Source organism: Arvicola amphibius, chromosome 11 (genome assembly GCF_903992535.2).
Source record: "Arvicola amphibius chromosome 11, mArvAmp1.2, whole genome shotgun sequence".
Taxonomy (NCBI): Eukaryota; Metazoa; Chordata; class Mammalia; order Rodentia; family Cricetidae; genus Arvicola; species Arvicola amphibius.
In genome coordinates this window covers 7,470,004-7,493,022 of record NC_052057.2, presented here as the reverse complement: position 1 = coordinate 7,493,022, position 23,019 = coordinate 7,470,004, and the positions used below count along the sequence as shown (strand labels likewise).

At 37.8% G+C, this 23,019-nt stretch overlaps 1 pseudogene; it reads left to right on the top strand.

Moving 5' to 3' along the window:
* The first annotated feature begins 16,128 nt into the window (after positions 1-16,128).
* LOC119826543 overlaps positions 16,129-23,019 on the top strand; it is a 28,766-nt pseudogene continuing 21,875 nt past the window's right edge.

The window sequence follows — 23,019 nt, the reverse complement described above, 5'->3', positions numbered from 1 at the left end:
TTTAAATTGTGATGGAATGAAAAGTGTTAGAGAAATATTTTAAAAAGTGTCCACGGTCAAGAGAGACTACAGTAAAAGAAATGTTCGTTTTTATCTTATGTATTAATCACTATCTTCAGAGGAAAAGGTACTGAGAATTCTCTATAGCTTGGAGCACTGCAAAACTAATATTACCTATGTGAATGAGCAGAGAGAACAGAAGTGGCAGAGATCAGCCAAATGCACCAAGTTATTTTTACTGTAGCTTTCATAAAGAGCATTGTGACAGATTCTAATCTAGTCATTTGTAGTGTTGTTTAAAAATATTGTGAATAAAATTGGATTAGTTGTGAGGCATTAAACATTTGAGGGAGAGGGTGAGTAGAGAACAAAAACTAATCACTTATTTTTAGAAAATCAAACCTCAGCTTTTCAAAAAACACAAGTGGAAAATATAATTGTCTCAGTTACGTATCCATCCACTATTAATTGTAGCATATTCCTGTCTGTGTTATTCACTTTTCTCATTATGGGGCAAAAGATACCCAAACTTAAAGGAAGTTTTGTTTCAATTAATGTTCCTAAAGGTCTCAACCCAGTGTGGTGGGAAAGCATATTACAAAGGGAGTTGCTCTAATTTGTCAATAGGTGTGTGAGGGAGTTCCTCCTTTGCCAGGAATAAAAACAAATAATGTTAAATTTAGGGGTATCTCTTTGGAGGAAATAAGACTAAGAAAACCAAGGTAACATACTTTGGGCTGTGAATAGTACTGAATTAGGTAAGGGTGCTTGAATTAGCTAGAAATGTAAGTAAACTCTGCAAGATGGCAGCAGTGAACGTGATTTTATGCCAAGAAAAACTATTTTTTTCCAGTTTATTTATTTTTTATTAAAAATTGCCATCTCCTCCCCTCCTCCTCCCCCTTCCATCCCCTCCCCTCCACCCATACCCCCACTCCCTCCCTCTCCAGGCCAAAGAGCCATCAGGGTTCTCTACACTATGTTGAGTCCAAGGTCCTCCCAACTCCCTCCAGGTCCAGGAAGGTGAGCAACCAAACTGACAAGGCTCACACAGAGCCCGTACATGTCGTAGAGACCAAGCCCATCGCCATTGTCCTTGGCTGTGAAGTGGAGGATGGGAAGAGCTTGGGGGAATAGAATGGTTGGGATATAGGAAGGGTGGATATGGGAACAAGGAATTATATATCTTACTTAAGGGAGCCATTCTAGGGTTGGCAGAGACTTGACTCTAGAGGGGTTCCCAGGTGTCTAGAGGACGCCCCCAGCTAGGTCCTTGGGCAGCTGAGGAGAGGGTGCCAGAAATGTCCAGATCCTATTGCCATACTCATGAATATCTTGCATATCACCATAGAACCTTCACCTGGCATTGGATGGAGAAAATGACAGAGCCCCACATAGGAGCACCGGACTGAGCTCCCAAGGTCCCGATGAGGAGCAAAAGGAGGGAGATCATGAGCAAGGAAGTCAGGACCATGAGGAGTGCGTTTACCCATTGAGACGGTGGGACAGATCTAACGGGAGACCACCAAGTCCAGTTGGAATGGAACTGATGGAACAGGGGACCAAACCGGGCTCTCTGAATGTGGCTGACGGTGGAGGAGGACTGAGAAAACTATTTTTCTTTATAAATAAAAACCAAATAAATGTTATGAGATTTTTAACTTACTAATCATATATAATGTTAATGAATAAAATATATATTCACTTTGGTGCTGAAATTTCTATATCTCTTTATTCACCCACATAGGGAACCAGTGACCAACCAAAGAAACTGTTTTGTTAAATTTCCTCGGTCTCATGGTGCTTAATGTAGAAGACTTACGATAAGAGCATCCCATTGTAAGAAGTGGCTAGGGCGACAAGGTACAGCTAGAAATGATGAAGGTTTGGTTGTCAAGATAACAAAGTTGCGGAGTAATAAAGGCAACTGAGTCATAAGGGCTCTAACCTCTATTGATAAAAATTCAGATGTGGAGGCTTCTTGGAAATTGTGTCATTGGGACATGGCTATGAAAGTGTCTATGACCTCTTTTTTCTTTTCTGCTTCTTTCTTGCCTTCTGGCTATTGTAAAATGAGAAACCTCCACCACTATAATTGTCAAGTTCCATGACAGTCTACCTAATCTTCACCCAGAGCAACAGAGGCAGCTGACAGATCTCTAAAACCACTATAACACTAGTAAAAATAAACCTTTCTTTAAATTGATTTCTCTAAGGTATTTTGTCATAGTGATAAAACTGAACTGATGTGAAGCAGCAAATAAACTAATTTTTCCATTATTTTGTTTTTGAACATTTTATTTTCATGTGTATTTTTAAAAATGATATTGCTTCTCCTAAATTTATATGGTTTCCAAATCCTTAGTTTCTCAGAATGCAGTACCAAAAAGTGATTAAGCCAAAATTAAAATTTGTATGCAAGGTCCTAATTTAATACAACTAGTATAGCAAGAAGATCCTGAAAGTTCCAAAAGTGCACATGAACAGAGGCAAAACAGTATGCAGAAAAAAATAAATCAGTCATCAGGAAAAGAAGATGTCAGGGAATCTAACCCTGTGATACCAGGGTTCGTGTGAACATTGGTTTTTCTGTTTAAAACATCAACTTTATGTCCTCTGAGGAGGAAAATAACATTCATAAAATTAAATGAGAAGTGAATGAATAGATCGATTACAGAGTATTAGATAAGAGATATACAGCAGACAGAAAAAGGATAGATAGGATAGAGAAAAATGATAGTGAATTGCAAATGATAGATGATAGATTGGTTCCACAAAGTATTAGATAGTCTGATAGAGATAATACAAATGTTTAAATGTAAGTAATATCAACTTGATAGGAACATTAGTTTGATATAAACTATATGACAAAGTACTCATACTTTTTTATTGTAGAACATAATTTTATTATCAACTATAATGCATTAAATTAAATATAAATACTTCATAATATTTTTCCAGACAAATTGTTATAGAAAATTCCCTGGTAACCTTTGTACTCATTTTATGAATAAATTTATTCTAAATATGATTTCAAATTTATAATTAATTATTTTAATAAATTTAACATACTCTACATCTATAAATTTTCTTCTAGATATTCTTGAAACATCTATAAAGTATGTCTTTGTATCCCCACTTGTTTAGAAATATACATAGAATATATATGGAATATGTGTATATAGAAATACATAGATAAATGTATATATATATATATATACTGCAAAAACTATTTAAAAATAATTAACTATTTAAATTTTTGATAAATTCATAAGATTCCAATTATATAACACTATGTATGATTCCTATGAGTATAGTTTTTACAAGACTGACATTCTTCCAGCTGCTTTGGAATTGAAATCTTGCTGGAGACTATATTTGGTGATTACCTAAAATATTCAAAATTTAAAAAAGAAAACAATACATGGTTAGGACAAACAGTTTCCTCATGAAGTTTTCTTTTCCAAAATGATAATGTTCCAGATAAATATGTGTTAGGAAACAAAGTTTCTAAAATTGAAAAAAATATATAGTTATAGTAACTTTGATGTCTTTATACTTTTAAATGGAAATACAAACGCTAAAGATTCCAAGACCAATCAGTATTTTTTGTAGCATATGGAAAAAGTATGTGACAAGTTCAATGAAATTGTAGCATAATATCAGTCACAGCAGTGCCGTTAGTTCCAGAAGTAAATATGTGAAAAGTTAGGCATGAAGTGATGTGTATTACGATTTTATTATGTTTAATAACTAATTGATAATCTGAGGTGATGTCTGCTTTGTGTGGCAGTTTCCTCTCAGGTTAAACTATCATGAAGGGAAGCTCAAAAATCATGGGTGCGGAAAGAGCGGTAGGTCTAAGAAAAGGGAAACCATTCCATCCTGCAGGGAATGTGTTAACCTCAGAAAATAAACTCAACAACATCAGAAAGTCCTGGAAGCTAACCAGGTTCACCTGGTTTCTCCATGTGTAAACATGTATAAACAACGAGGACTGCTGACAATCACTCGCAGACAGGCGGGATTGCCTCTAAACTCTCAGAACACCTGAGCTACCTGGAACGGACTTTTCCAACATATTGAGCTGCCTGTAGATTTTGCGTATGTTCTGGGTTTTCAGTTTCCATGAGCTGCCATCATCACTGAGGTGGGTTTTGTTATTTGCAGCTTTTCTTGAGTGATTGATGCTATTGTAAGAAACTCACCCATATTCTTTTGAATAACCCCTGTAAAGCTGATAAATCTTAAAGTAAGGAGATAGCCTTACTTTGTCCTGCTATTGTTTTGCTCCCTTTTCAGGGCAAGTTTACATTTGTTCTTATCTCCCCAAAAACAGAATAAAAGATAATCTACTAGGTATCCAGAAACAATTTCATCAATTTTCTGAGCAATAGTATAATAATTTTCATGGAATGATGTGATCATATTTCTGTTTACAAAGAAAATCACTTACATATGCATTTGAACTTAGATAATGCTTTTGGTAATTGCTTCATAGACACTTTGAATTTTTCATGCTTATTATAGGTCTCATATTTCATTGAGAGTTTGAAGAGCGGTGAATTAGACATTTAATTCCAGTCACTTATATTTATCATATAAGTTAAATGGAACATTTAACACTGTCAGCATGATGATTGATTGATTTAAACCTGATTTTTGTATTGTATGTACCAACAGGTTGGCCAGTGCCAAACAGCCATCCCCATAAATGTACATACAAGTAGAATTATGGATTCAGCTGGTTATAGTTAGGATACATATGTATATAAAAGCACATACGCATATATAAATGTAATAATATTTAATGAAAAAATCATGAATTTGATAGAGAGAAATAGTATATGGGAGGGTTTGGGAGAGGAAATAACGAGAGAAATGTAATTAAATTACAATATCAACAATAAACAACAAAAAGATTATCAAATTTTAAAACTATTTGAATATTTTTTCTTTCCTTTGAGACACCCATATATTTATGTTAATTGTAGCCCTGCTCACAAAAAATGAACATTACCTAATCAGCCTCTATATCTATCATCAATTTGATACCACAAAATGCTGTTTTATTTTTTATTCATATAAAGATATATTCATATGAAGCATGCTATTTCAGAAAAAAATGCATGGAGCTACAGAGGGTCATGATATCTGAAATAAATCAACCTCAAATTATTGCAAATTATTGCAAATGATAGAGCTTATAGATTGTACAAAGATTAGCTAAATGATGGATAAAAAATAGATATAGGTAGACAGATGATAGGTAGATAGAAAGATAATAGATAGTTCTGTAGGTAGAGAGAGAGATAGATACATAGGGATAGATGATAGATGATAGATAGATGATAGATAGATAGATAGATGATAGATAGATAGATAGATAGATAGATAGATAGATAGATACAAATATAGATAAATAGATAGATACATAGATAGACCACAAAAGCAACTATTAAGCTTTAGTGAAATGTTATTACATGAAAGCAGTTTGACAGGGTCTTAAACCACTTCATTTAATTGTTCCAACAGAATGAAGAAAGTGGGAGCACTCACAGGAGTTTTGATATACATATGTCAGAGAAAATGAGACCATTCTGGTTTTTCACTATTGCCACATAAGAAATTTAAAGCAAATAAAACATTGAGAGAATATGAGACTAGGTGTTATAACCTATAATTAACTTATGAACATATAATAAATATCTATCTGAAAATCAAAACATTGATTGTATTTAAAGATAATAAGACTGTAGACACTGGGTGACAAATCCACTGAATCTAACATGCAGCAAGAGCTAGAATGATTATTTTACTTGATTAACATCCTATAAAACTGCCAAAAGACAGAGTTAATAAAAGTTTAAATGAATTGTGAAATGATTTATAAGCCTTACTATTTTACAAAATCAGTGTCTTTTCTTTATAGGCTGTGAGGTCTAGCTAATTTGGTGATGTGCGTGCTGCACAAGCAGAGGACCAAGTACCCACATAAAACTGAGTGTGATAATACATGTGTGTAATCCAAGAACTAAGGAAGATCTATGGGGTTTGTTATAAAATGATTCTCTGATCAGCAAGCTCCAAGTTTAGTGAGAGAGTCTTCTTCAAAATGCAAGGTAGAGACCAGTTGTGAAGACCCTCAATATCACCGTCTGACTCCACCAGAATGTGCATGCACACACCAGAATGTGCATTTGGGCACATTAGTGATAAACACCTCCCATTTACTGTAACTTCTAAAACTGAATACATCAACACCTCAAAAAGAACTTTTGTCAGTTGTCCCTTTATTCAACTATTTAATAAGTATAAATATACAGTTTACCTAAAAGATTGGTTAAAAAATACACAAATGAAACTAAGTATTTTGCTAAATATATAAAATATTCATATTTTGAGGATAATTGAATGGATCTTATCTTTGGAGAATCTGCCAAAATGGACTGAATGGCCTGGAGTGGTTCTGATTGGAAGCACACATTTGTAGTTGTGGTAATATAAGAGGTGAGAAGTTATTTTTTCAAACAAATTAAGCTTTGGTCAAATGGGCTACAACATGCCACATGGAATTTCGTAAATAGTTAAAGCTCAATATCACGTTTATAGATCAGACACCCTGAGAAGGATTGGCACATGTTATGCCTGTATTTTATTAGTGACACCGTGTCGTTCAGAAGATTGATGGCACAGCTGTCAATGAAGACAATTAATATCCATATTTATGAGTAACAATAAAAGTTAAATTCTTATTACCAGTGGAAGTTTAAAAAGGCTTTAAGTTTTCCTTTTTAAAAGAAAACATGGCCATTTTTATAAAGGCTAGAACACATTGATTCTACTATCCAGCAATCCTTTACCTAGTTATTGGTAAATGAGAAGACTATGTCCCAACAAAGCTTCTACACTGAAAATATTTATGGAAACTTTTTAAACTGTTGACCAAATTCTAGAGATAACATAAATGTGACTAAAATCATTATGTCTGTACAACGAATAAACCATGTAGCATAAAATGGACAAAGTCACAGATACATACGGCAAGGTTCAGGTTTATTCTTTTCCTTTGAGTCGAGAAACTGAACACACCTGATGCACAGGTTTACTCACAGTAAAAGGCAATTGATGGACAATCGGTATCACGAAGGAAATGGTTCAGACTGGAAGGTATTGTTCTCATGACAGAGGGACAGACTACATGGGTGGAAAACCTTGTCAAAAGTTAGCAGACTGTGCGCACAGGATGTGTGAATCTTACTCTCCACATCTATTACTTAAAATAAATAACTGTAAATAGAAATTATCCAGGCTCAGGCAATTTTTTCTCACCATTCTTCACAGCAATTAAGTAAAGCAATAGCAAAACCAGGACGTGGGATCAGCTCAGAAGCAGATTTTGTGGTAGAGCAACAGAAGAAAAATTTTTAAAGAGCTAAACTTAGAGTTAGTTGATGAAAATGAGGTAGTGTCTGAACTGGTGAGTGAATGCGGACCCTGGGGCAACCTGCCCTGGAAGAGAGCACAGACCCTCCTACCCCCACTTCCCTCTGCAGGCTTGTGTAGGTTCTCCGGTCCCTGTGTCTCCCAAGTTTTCCTTAGTGTTCTCAGGTGTCCTGCTCCTGTTCTAAGGCCATCCACCCAAAGGGGTCAGACTCTGGCCCCCAGGCAGGTCTGAGGATTCCTGCGGAGGGGTGCGGGCTCCTTCAGATTGTGCTGCCGGGTTCGCTGTGTGGTATTCCATCCCGCCCTGCCCCCACCTTGGCCCTTTTGTCTGGGCTGCGACCCTGGGCTGCCTGGGATCCCTGATCCTGTGCCCTGACATTCCATCTGAACTGGTGAGTGAATGCGGACCCTGGGGCCACCTGCCCTGGAAGAGAGCACAGACCCTCCTACCCCCACTTCCCTCTGCAGGCTTGTGTAGGTTCCCCGGTCCCTGTGTCTCCCAAGTTTTCCTTAGTGTTCTCAGGTGTCCTGCTCCTGTTCTAAGGCCATCCACCCAAAGGGGTCAGACTCTGGCCTCCAGGCAGGTCTGAGGATTCCTTTAAGGGAGTGCGGGCTTCTTCAGATTGTGACGCAAGGAATAGGTCCTCCTCTGGCACTGGGGAGATCCAACCAGTTTCAGTCACAGCAAAGATTGGTCTAGGACACCAAACGCCTCCGGGCTCCTTTTGAAGGAAGAGATGGGCAGACGCCAATGCAGGAGCTCCTCCAACAACATGAGAGGCAATATGACATCACCACAAGCCAGACATCCCGAAACAACAAGAATTGAACACCCTACCCCAGAAGATATAGAAGAAACCGACCTTAAACAGTACTTTATGAAAATAGTAGAGGACCTTAAACAGGAGGTAAAAAACTGCCATAAAGAAATGGAGATGACAAACAAAAAGGTAGACGAAATAAATAAATCGCTCAAAGATACCCAAGAAAAACAAGAAAAACAAGAAAAAGCAATCAAACAGGTAAGGGAAACAGTACAAGACCTGATAAATGAAATGGAGGTACTGAAGAAAACACAATCTGAGGGACGACTGGAAATGGAAACTCTGAGTAAACGAACAGAAACTTCAGAGACAAGTATTTCCAACCGAATACAAGAGATGGAAGAAAGAATCTCGGACTCTGAAGATACTATAGAGGAAATAAACTCACAGATTAAAGAATTAAACAAATCTAACAAATTCTTAACACAAAACATTCAGGAAATCTGGGACACCATGAAAAGACCAAACCTAAGAATAATTGGGGTAGAAGAAGGAGAAGAATTACAACTCAAAGGCCCAGAAAACATATTCAACAAAATTATAGAAGAAAACTTCCCCAACCTAAAGAAGGATGTTCCTATGAAGGTACAAGAAGCCTACAGAACACCAAATAGACTGGATCAAAAGAAAGCATCCCCACGCCATATAATAATCAAAACACAAAACATACAGAATAAAGAACAGATATTAAGAGCTGCAAAGGAAAAAGGTCAAGTAACATATAAAGGGAAACCTATCAGAATTACACCTGATTTCTCAATGGAAACCATGAAAGCCAGAAGAGCTTGGATAGATGTGCTACAGACACTAAGGGAACATGGATGCAAGCCTAGACTATTATACCCAGCAAAGCTTGCATTCACCATTGATGGAGAAAACAAGATATTCCAGGACAAAAACAGATTTAAACAATACGCAGCCACAAATCCAGCCTTGCAGAAAGTAATAGAAGGAAAATCACAAACCAAGGAGTCCAACAATGCCCACAATAACTCAGGCATCTAGCGACCCTTCACCAGCACAACTAGAAGAAGGGAAACACACAAACTCTACTACTAAAAATGACTGAAGTTAACAACCACTGGTCATTAATATCACTTAATATCAATGGACTCAATTCACCTATAAAAAGGCACAGGCTAAGAGACTGGATACGAAAACAGAATCCAACATTTTGCTGTTTACAAGAAACACACCTCAACCACAAAGACAGACACCTACTCAGAGTAAAGGGTTGGGAAAAGGTTTATCAAGCAAATGGCCCTAAGAAACAAGCGGGTGTGGCCATACTAATTTCCAACAAAGTTGACTTCAAACTAAAATCAATCAGAAGAGATGGAAAGGGACACTTTATACTCATAACAGGAAAAATCCATCAGAATGAAGTCTCAATCCTGAATATCTATGCCCCTAATATAAAAGCTCCCACTTATGTAAAAGAAACACTTCTAGAACTCAAGGCAGCCATCAAACCACACACACTAATAGTTGGAGACTTCAACACTCCTCTCTCACCAATGGACAGGTCAATCAGACAGAAACCTAACAGAGAATTGAAAGACTTAATGGAGGTAATGAACCAAATGGACTTAACAGACATCTATAGAACATTCCACCCAAATAGGAAAGAATATACCTTCTTCTCCGCGGCTCATGGAACCTTTTCGAAAATTGACCATATACTTGGTAACAAAACAAACTTCCACAGTTACAAAAAAATATTAGTAACCACCTGTGTCTTATCGGATCACCATGGATTAAAATTAGAATTCAACAACAATGCTACCCCCAGAAAGCCCACAAACTCATGGAAACTGAACAGTCAACTACTGACCCACACCTGGGTCAAGGAAGAAATAAAGAAAGAAATTAAAGTCTTTCTTGAATTTAATGAAAACAAAGACACAACATACTCAAACCTATGGGACACAATGAAAGCAGTGCTAAGAGGAAAGTTCATAGCCCTAAGTGCCCACTTAAAGAAAACGGAGAAAGCGCTCATTGGTGACTTAACAGCACACCTGAAAGCTCTGGAAAAAAAAAGAAGCAGACTCACCTAGGAGAAGTAGAAGACTGTAAATAATCAAATTGAGGGCAGAAATTAACAAAATAGAAACACAGAAAACAATCCAAAGAATCAATGAAACAAGAAGCTGGTTCTTGGAGAAAATCAACAAGATTGACAAACCCTTAGCCAAACTAATCAAACAGCAGAGGGAGAACACGCAAATTAATAAGATCAGAAATGAAAAGGGGGACATAACCACAGACACAGAGGAAATTCAGAGAATCATTAGATCTTACTACAAAAGCCTGTATGCCACAAAATTGGAAAATGTAAAAGAAATGGACAGTTTTTTAGATAAATACCATATACCAAAGTTAAACCAGGACCAGGTAAATGCTCTAAATCGTCCTGTAAGTCGCGAAGAATTAGAAACTGTTATCAGAAACCTCCCTACCAAAAAGAGCCCAGGACCAGATGGTTTCAATGCGGAATTCTACCAGAACTTCCAAGAAGACCTAATACCTATACTCCTTAAGGTATTTCATAATATAGAAACGCAAGAGTCACTGCCAAATTCCTTCTATGAAGCTACAGTTACCCTGATACCTAAACCACACAAAGACTCAACCAAGAAAGAGAATTACAGGCCAATCTCACTCATGAACATTGATGCAAAAATTCTCAATAAAATACTGGCAAACCGAATCCAAGAACACATTAGAAAAATTATCCATTACGATCAAGTAGGCTTCATCCCAGAGATGCAGGGCTGGTTCAACATACGAAAATCTATCAATGTAATCCATCATATAAATAAACTGAAGGAAAAAAACCATATGGTCATCTCATTAGATGCTGAAAAAGCATTTGACAAAATTCAGCACCCTTTTATGATAAAGGTCTTGGAGAGATTAGGGATACAAGGGTCATTCCTAAATATAATAAAAGCTATTTACAGCAAGCCGACAGCTAACATCAAATTAAATGGAGAGAAACTCAAGGCTATCCCACTAAATTCAGGAACACGACAAGGCTGTCCACTCTCTCCTTATCTCTTCAATATAGTGCTTGAAGTTCTAGCAATAGCAATAAGACAACATAAGGGAATCAAGGGGATTCAATTTGGAAAGGAAGAAGTTAAACTTTCATTATTTGCAGATGATATGATAGTATACATAAGCGACCCCAAAAACTCCACCAAAGAACTCCTACAGCTGATAAACTCCTTCAGTAACGTGGCAGGTTACAAGATCAACTCCAAAAAATCAGTCGCCCTTTTATACACAAAGGATAAGGAAGCAGAGAGGGAAATCAGAGAAGTATCACCTTTCACAATAGCCACAAATAGCATAAGATATCTGGGAGTATCGCTAACCAAGGAACTGAAGGATTTATTTGACAAGAACTTTAAGTCTTTGAAGAAAGAAATTGAAGAGGATACCAGAAAATGGAAGGATCTCCCCTGCTCGTGGATTGGGAGGATCAACATAGTAAAAATGGCAATTCTTCCAAAAGCAATCTATAGATTCAATGCAATCCCAATCAAGGTCCCATTAAAATTCTTCACAGAGATTGAGAGGACAATAATCAACTTTATATGGAAAAACAAGAAACCCAGGATAGCCAAAAAAATCTTATACAATAAAGGTTCTTCTGGAGGCATTACCATCCCTGACTTCAAACTCTATTACAAAGCTACAGTATTGAAAACAGCTTGGTATTGGCATAAAAACAGAGAAGTTGACCAATGGAATCGTATAGAAGACCCGGATCTTAAACCACAAACCTATGAACACCTGATTTTTGATAAAGGAGCCAAAAGTACACAATGGAAGAAAGAGGGCATCTTCAACAAATGGTGCTGGCATAACTGGATGTCAACCTGTAGAAGAATGAAAGTAGATCCATATCTATCACCATGCACAAAACTCAAGTCCAAATGGATTAAAGACCTCAATATTAATTTGAACACATTGAGCTTGATAGAGGAGAAAGTGGGAAGTACTCTACAACAAATGGGCACAGGGAACCGTTTCCTACGCATAACCCCAGCTGCACAGACTTTAAGGGCAACATTGAATAAATGGGACCTCCTGAAGTTGAGCAGCTTCTGTAAAGCAAAGGACATTGTCACTAAGACACAAAGGCAGCCTACTGACTGGGAAAAGATCTTCACCAACCCTGCAACTGACAAAGGTCTGATCTCTAAAATATATAAGGAACTCAAGAGACTAGACGGCAAAATGCCAATTAACCCAATTAAAAAATGGGGTGCTGAATTGAACAGAGAATTCTCAACAGAAGAAGTTCGAATGGCCAAAAGACACTTAAGGTCATGCTCAACCTCCCTAGCTATCAGGGAAATGCAAATCAAAACAACTTTGAGATATCATCTTACACCTGTCAGATTGGCTAAAATCCAAAACACCAATAATAACCTTTGCTGGAGAGGTTGTGGGGTAAGGAGTACACTCATCCATTGCTGGTGGGAATGCAAACTTGTGCAACCACTTTGGAAAGCAGTGTGGCGGTTTCTCAGGAAATTCGGGATCAACCTACCCCAGGACCCAGCAATTCCACTCTTGGGAATCTACCCAAGAGATGCCCAATCATACAACAAAAGCATATGCTCATCTATCTTCATAGCAGCATTATTTGTAATAGCCAGATCCTGGAAACAACCTAGATGCCCTTCAGTGGAAGAATGGATGAAGAAACTGTGGAATATATACATGCTAGAATACTACTCAGCGGTAAAAAACAATGACATCTTGAATTTTGCAGGCAAATGGATGGAAATAGAAAACACTATTCTGAGTGAGGTAACCCAGACCCATAAAGATGAACATGGGATGTACTCACTCATAGTCGGTTTCTAGCCATAATTAAAGGACATTGAGCCTATAAATTTGGGATCCTTGAGAAGATAATAAGAAGGTGAACTCCCAAAAAAAGATATAGTAATCCTCCTGGATATTGGAAGTAGACACGATCGCCAGGCAAAATTGGGAACTTGAGGGTTGGGCAAGACTGGGCCAAGGGAAGATGGGGAGAGAAAAGTGTGAAGGGGAGAACGGGGGGAGCTCGGAGGAATGGGGTGCTTGGGATATAGGAAGGGTAGATATGGGAGCAGGGAAGCATATATCTTAATTTAAGGAGCTACCTGAGGGTTGTCAAGAGACTTGACCCTAGAGGGGATCCCAGGTTTCCAGGGAGACGCCCCCAGCTAGTTCCTTGGGCAGCTGAGGAGAGGGAGCCTGAAAAGGCCAGTTCCTATAGCCATACTGATGAATTTCTTGCATATCACCATAGAACCTCCATCTGACGATAGATGAAGAAAATGACAGAGCCCCACATTGGAGCACCGGACTGAGCCCCCAAGGTCCGGATGAGGAGCAGAAGGAGAGAGAACATGAGAAAGAAAGTCAGGACCGTGAGGGAACCTCCATCTGGCGACAGATGGGGAAGGTGACTGAGCCCCACATTGGCGCACTGGACTGAGCTCCCAAGGTCCTGATGAGGAGCAGAAGGAGCGAGAACATGAGGGAGAAAGTCAGGAACGAGAGGGGAAAGAAGAAGAAGCAATGAAGCCAACGAGATTTCACTTGGCTATTGGAAGGTTGAGAATGTTGCTGAATTTCCCAGGAGTCTGTGCACACGACCAAGTTGCCAGTGTCTTAACTACTGGAATTGTCAGGTTCACCCCAGTCGTGTTCATTGTGAAGGCACCAGGCTATTGGTGAATCTCAGCATCAGCATCATTTGTTGACAGAGTTCCTACTGATTGTGCCACGTATTTGAAGAACCTCCACCTGACGATAGATGAAGAAAATGACAGAGCCCCACATTGGAGCACTGAACTGAGCTCCCAAGGTCCTGATGAGGAGCAGAAGGAGAGAGAACATGAGAAAGAAAGTCAGGACCGTGAGGGGTGCGTTCACTCATGGAGACGGTGGGACAGAACTAATGGGAGATCACCAACTCCAGTTGGAATGGGACTGATGGATCATGCGACCAAACCCGTCCTTCTGAATGTGGCCAACAGCGGGGGCTGACTGAGAAGCAAAGGACAATGGCTCTGGGCTCTGATTCTTCTGCATGGACGGGCTCTGTGGGAGCCTTCTCAGCTTGGCCGATCACCTTCCTGGACCTGGTGGGAGTTGGGAGGACCTTGGTCTTAGCATAGAGTGGGGAACCCTGATGGCTCCTTGGACTTGAGAGGGAGGGAGGGGAGGTATGGGTGGAGGGGAGGGGAGGGAAGGGGGAGAAGGAGGGGAGGGAAGGGGGAGGAGGAGGGGAGGGAAGGGGGAGGAGGAGGGGAGGAGATGGAAATTTTTAAATATAAAAAAAATAAACCATGAGGAAAAAAAAAAAAAAAAAAAAAAAAAAAAACTTATCAATCTAAAGTCATTGTATCTTCAAGGATAGCTGGTTTAAAAAAAAAAAAAAAAAAAAAAAAAAAAAAAAAAAAAAAAAAAAAAAAAAAAAAAGAAAATGAGGTAGTGTCCAATAGTTCTGGCATCTTGCTCAGCTCAGTGGTTAGCAGGAATAAACGTGCTACATATTTTTAAAAGCTACAGGTCTGGGAGGTTAGCTCAAATACATTTTTCTAGCATACATATTGCCCAAGTTTAATATCATGCAACCAAAGAAAAAAAAGATAAAATGGGAAAATATTTTTGAACATTTTCATCATAAAGATAGTCAATAATTGTGAAAATAAATGTTCATCTTAATTTAAACATTACCCAATGCATAATTGTGCTGAAACTTTACACAATACCCCCCCAAAAATGTATGATTTTTATGTGCCACCTTAAAATTAATTGAAATTAACAAATAAGGAAAGACTTAGATAATTGAGTATAGAGGACTTGGCCAACAGGACAGAAGTTAATAGTATGTGTAAAGTGGTCAAGTCTGGTGAGAGAAAACTTGAGGAGAAGCCACAGGGTTATCATGATTTATTGAAATCATCTGATGCTCTACAATACAAAGCTGATATTCCAGGCAGGTCTTCAAATCATTTAAAAGTTTCCAGGGTTGTTGACAGAGACTATTTGTTTCCTGGCTGTCCAAACCCGAATAATAACACAGAAACTTTATCAATTACAATATCATGATTGGCCAATAGCTTAGGCATATTTTTAGCTACCTCTTACATCTTAAGTTAACCCATCATTCTTTTTTATGTTAGCCATGTGGCTTGGCACCTATTATCAGTGAGGCATTCTCAACATGCTTCCTCTGTGTCTGGGTGACAACTAGGTGACAACTGCGGGCTGATTCTTTCCTCTTCCCAGAAATCTTCTATTCTGGTCACCCCGCCTACACTTCCTGCCTGGATACTGGCCAATCAGCATTTTATTAAACTGATCCGCGTGACAAATTTCTATAAGATACAAGACTATTGTTCCACAGTACAGGGTAATGAACATGCATTATGAAGTTGCCCTCCATGGCATCCACACATAGCTGCTAGATAACACATAACAATGAAGACTTAGAACTTTGACAGTGGCTTGGAGGTCTCACAGCACCAAAGTGCTAGCTAGGCTTCAATCCCTCAGAAGACATGATCTGCATCTGTCCTTTATGTTTGCACTTGACAGCCTCCGGTGAGGCAGTAAAACATCCTTACTGTATATGTGCATATTGTCTTCTTTGTTTCTCCTCCTAACCTGGAATTCTTTGCATGTGCATGCCTATATGTGTATGCCCTATTTTATACAGAGTGTCATATTGAATTAATACACACAATAATGATCTCCCCTCAGCCAGTACCATTACTTGGACCATATTGATAGCTAATACAACATTTTGAAATACTGGAGAGTTGAATTTCTACACATGGACTGGAAGAACATGATTCAGTATGTAACAGCTATTCATTATAAACCAGGTTTTAAAGGAATCAGGATGTTAGTAATGGATAGTGTAAATGAACGAAGGGGTAAGTTTAGTATATGCCAAAAACCAGCTAAGCAGTGTTGGAAAAAATCAGTTAGATGAGTCCTGCTAAACAGAAATAAAGTAACTGGAGAGTAGATAAGTAGATAAAAGATTAATTATTTCAGGAGAAAACCATGTTGACATTGTTTACAGACTGTGAATACAGAGATTGAACTACTGTGGAAGATGGCATCATGAGTAGACTGTACAGTCTAAAGCAATCAGAATGTCTGTGAATGGGGAAGAGAGGGATCTTAACACCAGGCAGGAAGGGGCACTGCTATTCTCATTGATATGTGTGTGTGTGTGTGTGTGTGTGTGTGTGTGTCTGTGTGTGTGTGTGTGTGTGTCTGTGTGTAGCAATTAATCTTTATGAGAAAAATACCAAACTCTTTTCCTAAAAGTGTTTTCTCATTATCTATTTTCTATGCTTAAACATGATATTTGTATGGCTGGGTCATTAATGTCATATAATTATGCTTAAATATCATCATCTTAGAGAAGTATTCATCCCAATGCAGTTAAAATATCATTGATAAATACTATCTAAAATATGACCTATATCTTATATTTTGTTCATTTTACTATATCAGAGCATAGTCTTATATTTTTGCTTGTGAACCTAGCCTTTAATGGCTGAGCCACCTCTCCAGCCTACCATAGCATATTCTTAATAGCAAAATGAGCCCTAATTCTCCAACTTCTTTTGTCTTCCCCCAAAACTTGAAGGTGGTTAGAACAGCTGAGAACTAGAAGTTATTTGTTAAATAAAATGTGACATGGTTTGGTTCATTTTTGAGCTCTTTGTGAGCCACATGACTCATACACAGAACAGTTATTTAAAAAGTTGACTTCATTACAATTAAATAGCTGAATAAGCAAACCTAATAACCTTTTCAATAATTGTGAGATATAACACAGATCTGAGACGTGGTAGAATTTCTAGCTAAGAACTTTCAGAATGATAAACATTCAGCAAAGTTCTGCTTGACACAGTGAATGTAGAAGGTTAATAATGGCCCCAAGAGTAATTCTGTTCTATTTTTCACAATGTACTATAGAATTATAGGAACTTTGCACATGTTAAATTAGGGGTCTTCAGAATGGAGAGCCTGTTCTTGCTGATGAAGTGTGGTCAGGGTTAGCATGAGAGTTCTTGTAAAGGGCATAAAGGAGAATCAGAGTTCTATAGGAGTTGAACTACAGAAACTGTGCTGAACAATTCAGACTGGTATCTGAAGATGTTAGACTAGTGGTTTTGATGATGCAGGGAGAGAATATAAGTCAAGAAGAAAGAAGGCCTCTAGCACCTGGGAAGTAAAGTAATATATCCCCCTTGACATGTCCAGATAGAATGCTATTCGGTGCACCTGTCTTAGGATTCTGACAGCCCTAACTCTAGACAATAAATGCCAAGATTTTCATAATTGGTCTCAAAAGAAATTAAAGATTAATACTGTAGGTTTAGAGGTGAAGATGGAACAACTCTTTTAATAGACTTATTTGATGTTTATAGGGATCCTGAGGTGGTGAATTTTATTTTCTCACATATTTATAATATCATATCATATCATATCATATCATATAGTGTTATAGACGTGTGGATATACATAATTTATAAAGTTTTATTTATGCTAATTCTTGTATTTGTTTGTGACCTGATATGTTCAAAGACATAAATGTGTTATCCCTTGGTCTCACATAAAGTCTACATTTTTATTCACTATCCTTTATACTGTACATGATTATATTCCATCAAACACTTGCCCTGTAACTGGAACTCGTTAATAATCCTATTTCTCAATAAACTGGATGTGAATCACTAAATAGAAGGTTGGGAAACAATTTTTCACAGCTCTGAGCAAACTTTCAGGTTTGCTTTTAAAATTATGAGTCATAAATCAACATCATGTGCAGGCTTGGTCACTGATGGCAATGAGGAACTGGCCTCCACCCAACCCTGTGAAATCAGAACATGCATTTTAATGATGCTCACATAACCCTAGGCATATTAAACTTTGAATACTATTGGTTTGTTTCAACCACTTGCTTTTTATTTTCCCAAAAGAATTGTGTTCTAGTAAACTGAAATTCAGATTTAAGACAAAAATTCATACCTTACCCTACTTTAATATAAAGTCCGTTTAGGTAATTTTATCAATTTTTTCCTTCTTTTTCATTCTGCAACCTTAGTAATACTATTTAATATTATAAATATTAAAACTTAGTAAATATTTCTATTTCAGAGAAAGAATGGTATTCCCACTCAATGGAAACCAAAAAAATTCACAGAATCCATTATTTGGATCAATTCAATACCATTAAAGACAATGCAATATAGAGTAGCACTTAATCCTTAAATTGAAAGCAAAAGGTCCTTGTGTAGCAGAGGATTTTACCTTTAATTATGATGGCTGTAGAAGAACAGAGGCTGGGAATAGAAGAATGTTGTGCCAGCAAAGCATGTGTTATCTTCCTAGAAGAAGATGACTTGCCTTGGGAATATTTTACTTGAAGTTTTGGGTTTATTTGTCCATAAAATATTTACTGTCTTCAAATCAATTAGCTGAATAATATCTATGATAGAAGAAAAGAGGATGCACGGTGTCAGAAAAGTCACAATGATCCTGAAGAATGATATCAGCAAAGGGTTAACTTTTACTGAAATGAGAAAATTAGATGTGCAAAATTGGTTAATTTAGTACACTGGATTATAAATTAAATTACATTAATCTTCCTGTTAACTGGGCCAATATTAAAAAAAAACCATAGCAAACTGGCAAAATTGTTCTGCCATATACTTCATGGAATTTCCAAATATATGTTTACATTTTTTTTCTGAAAAGGAAGTCAGAAATGAAATAGGTTAGGAGATGTGTAGGAGATTCTCTTTTAAATTTAATTAATTTTACATTACATTTAACTGCCCTCAGTTTCCCCAACATCCTCTCCACCCATTGCCTGTGCTTCCCGCACTCCCCCTCAATCCACTTCTTTGTCTCAGGAAGGGGCAGGCCTCCCATGGGTATCAACAAAGCCTGGTGTATCAAATTGCAGCAAGATTAAGCATCTCTCCATATATTTAGGTGGAGCAAGGCAATCCAGTATGAGGAATAGGGCCAAAGCATTTGGGTTGGTGCAAATCTACTTACATCCTAGTGGGCAAGAAGAAAAGAGCTAAAGAAAGGTGACAAATTTAGAATATTCCCTTTCTAGGCATCCTCCTGTGGTATAACAATCATCTGCAAACCTCACTACTCCTAATACTTATGAAGCTCTTAATGTAAAGACAATAAACCTTACTTCAGAAGGCCTCTCAGGCAGATGCTAAGAAAGAGTATTTAGAACAAGTATTTTTTTTTTAAAAAATCCTGTCTTCTATGACCATTAACTTATGAAATATACACAGTTGGGTTGATTCTAGAACATTATAGCAAATTCCTCTAAATATGTAGTGGTCATTGCTGACAAATACTTGGCCCATCGTATCACTGTATACTTTTTTTTTCCAAAGCTCACTTTAAACAAAGGATTTTGATTTTCATTTTAAGTTTAAAAGCAGAGTAAAATAAAGTCCTTCTGAAAAGTATGAGTTATATGGAGCAGAAGGAGCGAGAACTTGAGGGAGAAAGTCAGGAACGAGAGGGGTGCGTTCACTCATGGAGACGGTGGGACAGAACTAATGGGAGATCACCAGCTCCAGTTGGAATGGGACTGATGGATCATGAGACCAAACCCGTCTCTCTGAATGTGGCCAACAGCGGGGGCTGACTGAGAAGCAAAGGTCAATGGCTCTGGGCTCTGATTGTTCTTCATGGACGGGCTCTGTGGGAGCCTTCTCAGCTTGGTCGATCACCTTCCTGGACCTGGGGGGAGTTGGGAGGACCTTGGTCTTAGCATAGAGTGGGGAACCCTGATGGCTCCTTGGCCTTGAGAAGGAGGGAGGGGAGGTATGGGTGGAGGGGAGGAGAGGGGAGGGAAGAGGGAGGAGGAGGGGAGGGAGGGGGGAGGAGGAGGGAAGGAGATGGAAATTTTTAAATATAAAAAAAAATAAACCATGGGGAAAAAAAAAGTATGAGTTATAGAATAGCCGGGGCTACAGATACAATTGTTATAATATGACACACACACACAACTAAATGAGTTACATGAAGGCAAAGGGGACTCATTGGAGATTTTTCAGTCAACCATGTTTCTTTATTCTACAAAGTAAACTATGAATTCAGAGTTAGCATTCAGAATGCAAATCAAAAGATAATTAGAACATGTAGTATTTAAATTTTTGATTTCATAATATATACTTTATATCATTCAACTTTCTTTAAGCTCCTTCAAACTCTTCTCATGCTCCACACTTATCAGATTCATGGCCCCCTTTACTTTAATTATTATTATAACATATACATATAAAGTTAATATATAAATAATACTGGGTTAACTTCCTTTTGCTTTTGTAGAATATGTTTAAGTGATCACCACTCAGTATTGGAAAATCCAGCTCTTAGCACTCATAGATTGTTCCTGGGTTTTTTCTTTTTTGATTTTTTTAAAATTTTTTTTTGGGGGGGGGGGTTCAAGACAAGGTTTCTCTGTAATTTTAGAGCCTGTTCTGCAATTAGCTCTTGTGAACTAGCCTGGCCTCAAATTCACAGAGATTTACTGCCTCTGCATCCCGAGTGCTGGGATGAAAGGCATGCGCCAACACCACCTGGTTGCTTATGTTCTTAATATCAAACTGGGATCTTGAGATATTTATGCTAGCAATGTGGAGATGTCAACTGGTATTGTCATTAATTCGGTCTTCTTTATAAATCAGAGTGTTGAAATTTCATGGGTGTGGCTCACCTGCCTTATATAGAAGATACTATCTAGCTGTGTGCTTCCTAGCCCTCTGACTTTGAGAATTTTTCCATTATCTCCTCTAAGATGTTTCCTGAGCCATTAATTGTAGGAGCTGAATTGTAGCTATATCATTTGAGAAATACACCATAATTAGTCATTATTTGCATGTTTATAAGTTGTAGCTTATGTTTCTGTAATGGTCTCTGATGTAAAAATAAGATTCTTTGATGAGGAGTCTTCTTTGTTGAGGTGTCAGAGCTAAACTTCTCTGTAGGTTTAATGGTAATTAATTAGAATGCAGTTAGATACTGTACTGGCTTAGAAAAGTGGCAATTGCAGGTTTTCCTCTAGGTTCCATGACCTTACCAGTTAAGGGTAGCTGTCAAAGTTTATAGCACTACTCAGAAATACCATATTATTGAGTAGACCTTAAGCCAAATTACGCAGCTATTTCTTTTCATCAGGATATAATTGCCACTTGGTGATGTCTTTTTCTGTTGCTTATTGTTGTGGTTCCTGAAATCATAATTAGGCATGGTTATTGATTCATTCGGTCCCTGATATTTATCCCTGAGAATTCTGTAGAAGCAGTGTTATATCACATCTGGATGATAAGTAAGAAGACTTAGAACACTAATGCACATATAGATGCCTGAAACCAAGAGAAAGACTAAGAAATAGGCCAGTAACTCACCAAAATCCCAGCCTGTCAGAATGGAAGAGTGCATACAAATAGGTTCAATTCTACTATAAGTATCTCCTTATAGACAAACAGAAAATAGTCAGTTACTAATCATAGAACTATGAGACCCAAGAGAAAGAAAACACACATGGTGACCATTGTAATCACCCCTCATTTCTCTCATGAGGGAATGAATGGTCTGGAATCAGTAGCCATAAACTATGCCATGACTTACAGTCTTATTATAAGAAGAAGAAACAAATACTGGAGTTTTAAGAAGCCAAAATGGCTAGACATGTTGAGCAAGAATAAGAAGATGAAATTAGACTTTATTTGACTTTAAATCAGGTCAGGTATATTTGTATAAAATGTTACAGGTCTAAACAACAATAAAATCTTCCCAAGAAAGACATTTTGTAGGTTAACACTTTCCTCTGCTCTCAGGTGCTGTGGTTTTATTTTCTCTAAGCAGATGAAAGGAGGAGCCTCCTACAATAACTCAGAAGAGGAACCCGGTGCATTGCTCTTTATGATGACTTGTACTTAAAAGACCTAGAGCAAGCTATTCTAGTCTCGCATCAACAAAATTTATTAGACAAATCAAAGAAATCAAGCTAATTGGACAGCAATCAAATAAGAGACTCATAACCTGTCAAAATGCAGAAATAAGGCACTGCTGTGTGAACAGGCCCAAATGGGACAACCATATCATTGTGCTCCACAGAACATCATAAAAGGGAGGAGCATGACTGTGGAGTAGAAGACAGAGAAGGCCATTAAACACCATGTTCTGAATGAATCAGACCTTGGCACTCATGGACATTCAGAGCTCTGGCTACCTTCACAAGGAAGACACACAAGCAATGACGTGAAAGTAGTGTGCAAGCAGAGGTCAGCTTGGCCAACTAATAGGTTTACTGGGTTTATTTACAGGACTAACAGTGAGAGGTTTTCTTCCAGAAGCATGGTAATCATTTCATCGGTATTTATCTAATAATATATATGTTGGTGTTTATACCGATAGGCACAGAGATGAGTTATTGTTTCAAAGACAATGTGAAAGATAAATTGGAGGGTGGAGAGGTGGCTCAGGAGCTAACAACATGTGGTGGTCTTGAAGATCCAGGATTTGTTTCCAGCACCCACGTGGCAACTTACAACCACTGTATGTAACTATATCCCCAGTAGATCCATCATATTCCTTTGGCCGTCTGGACCAGGAACAGATGCACACATATGTATGGGCACAGAATAATAGAAAACAA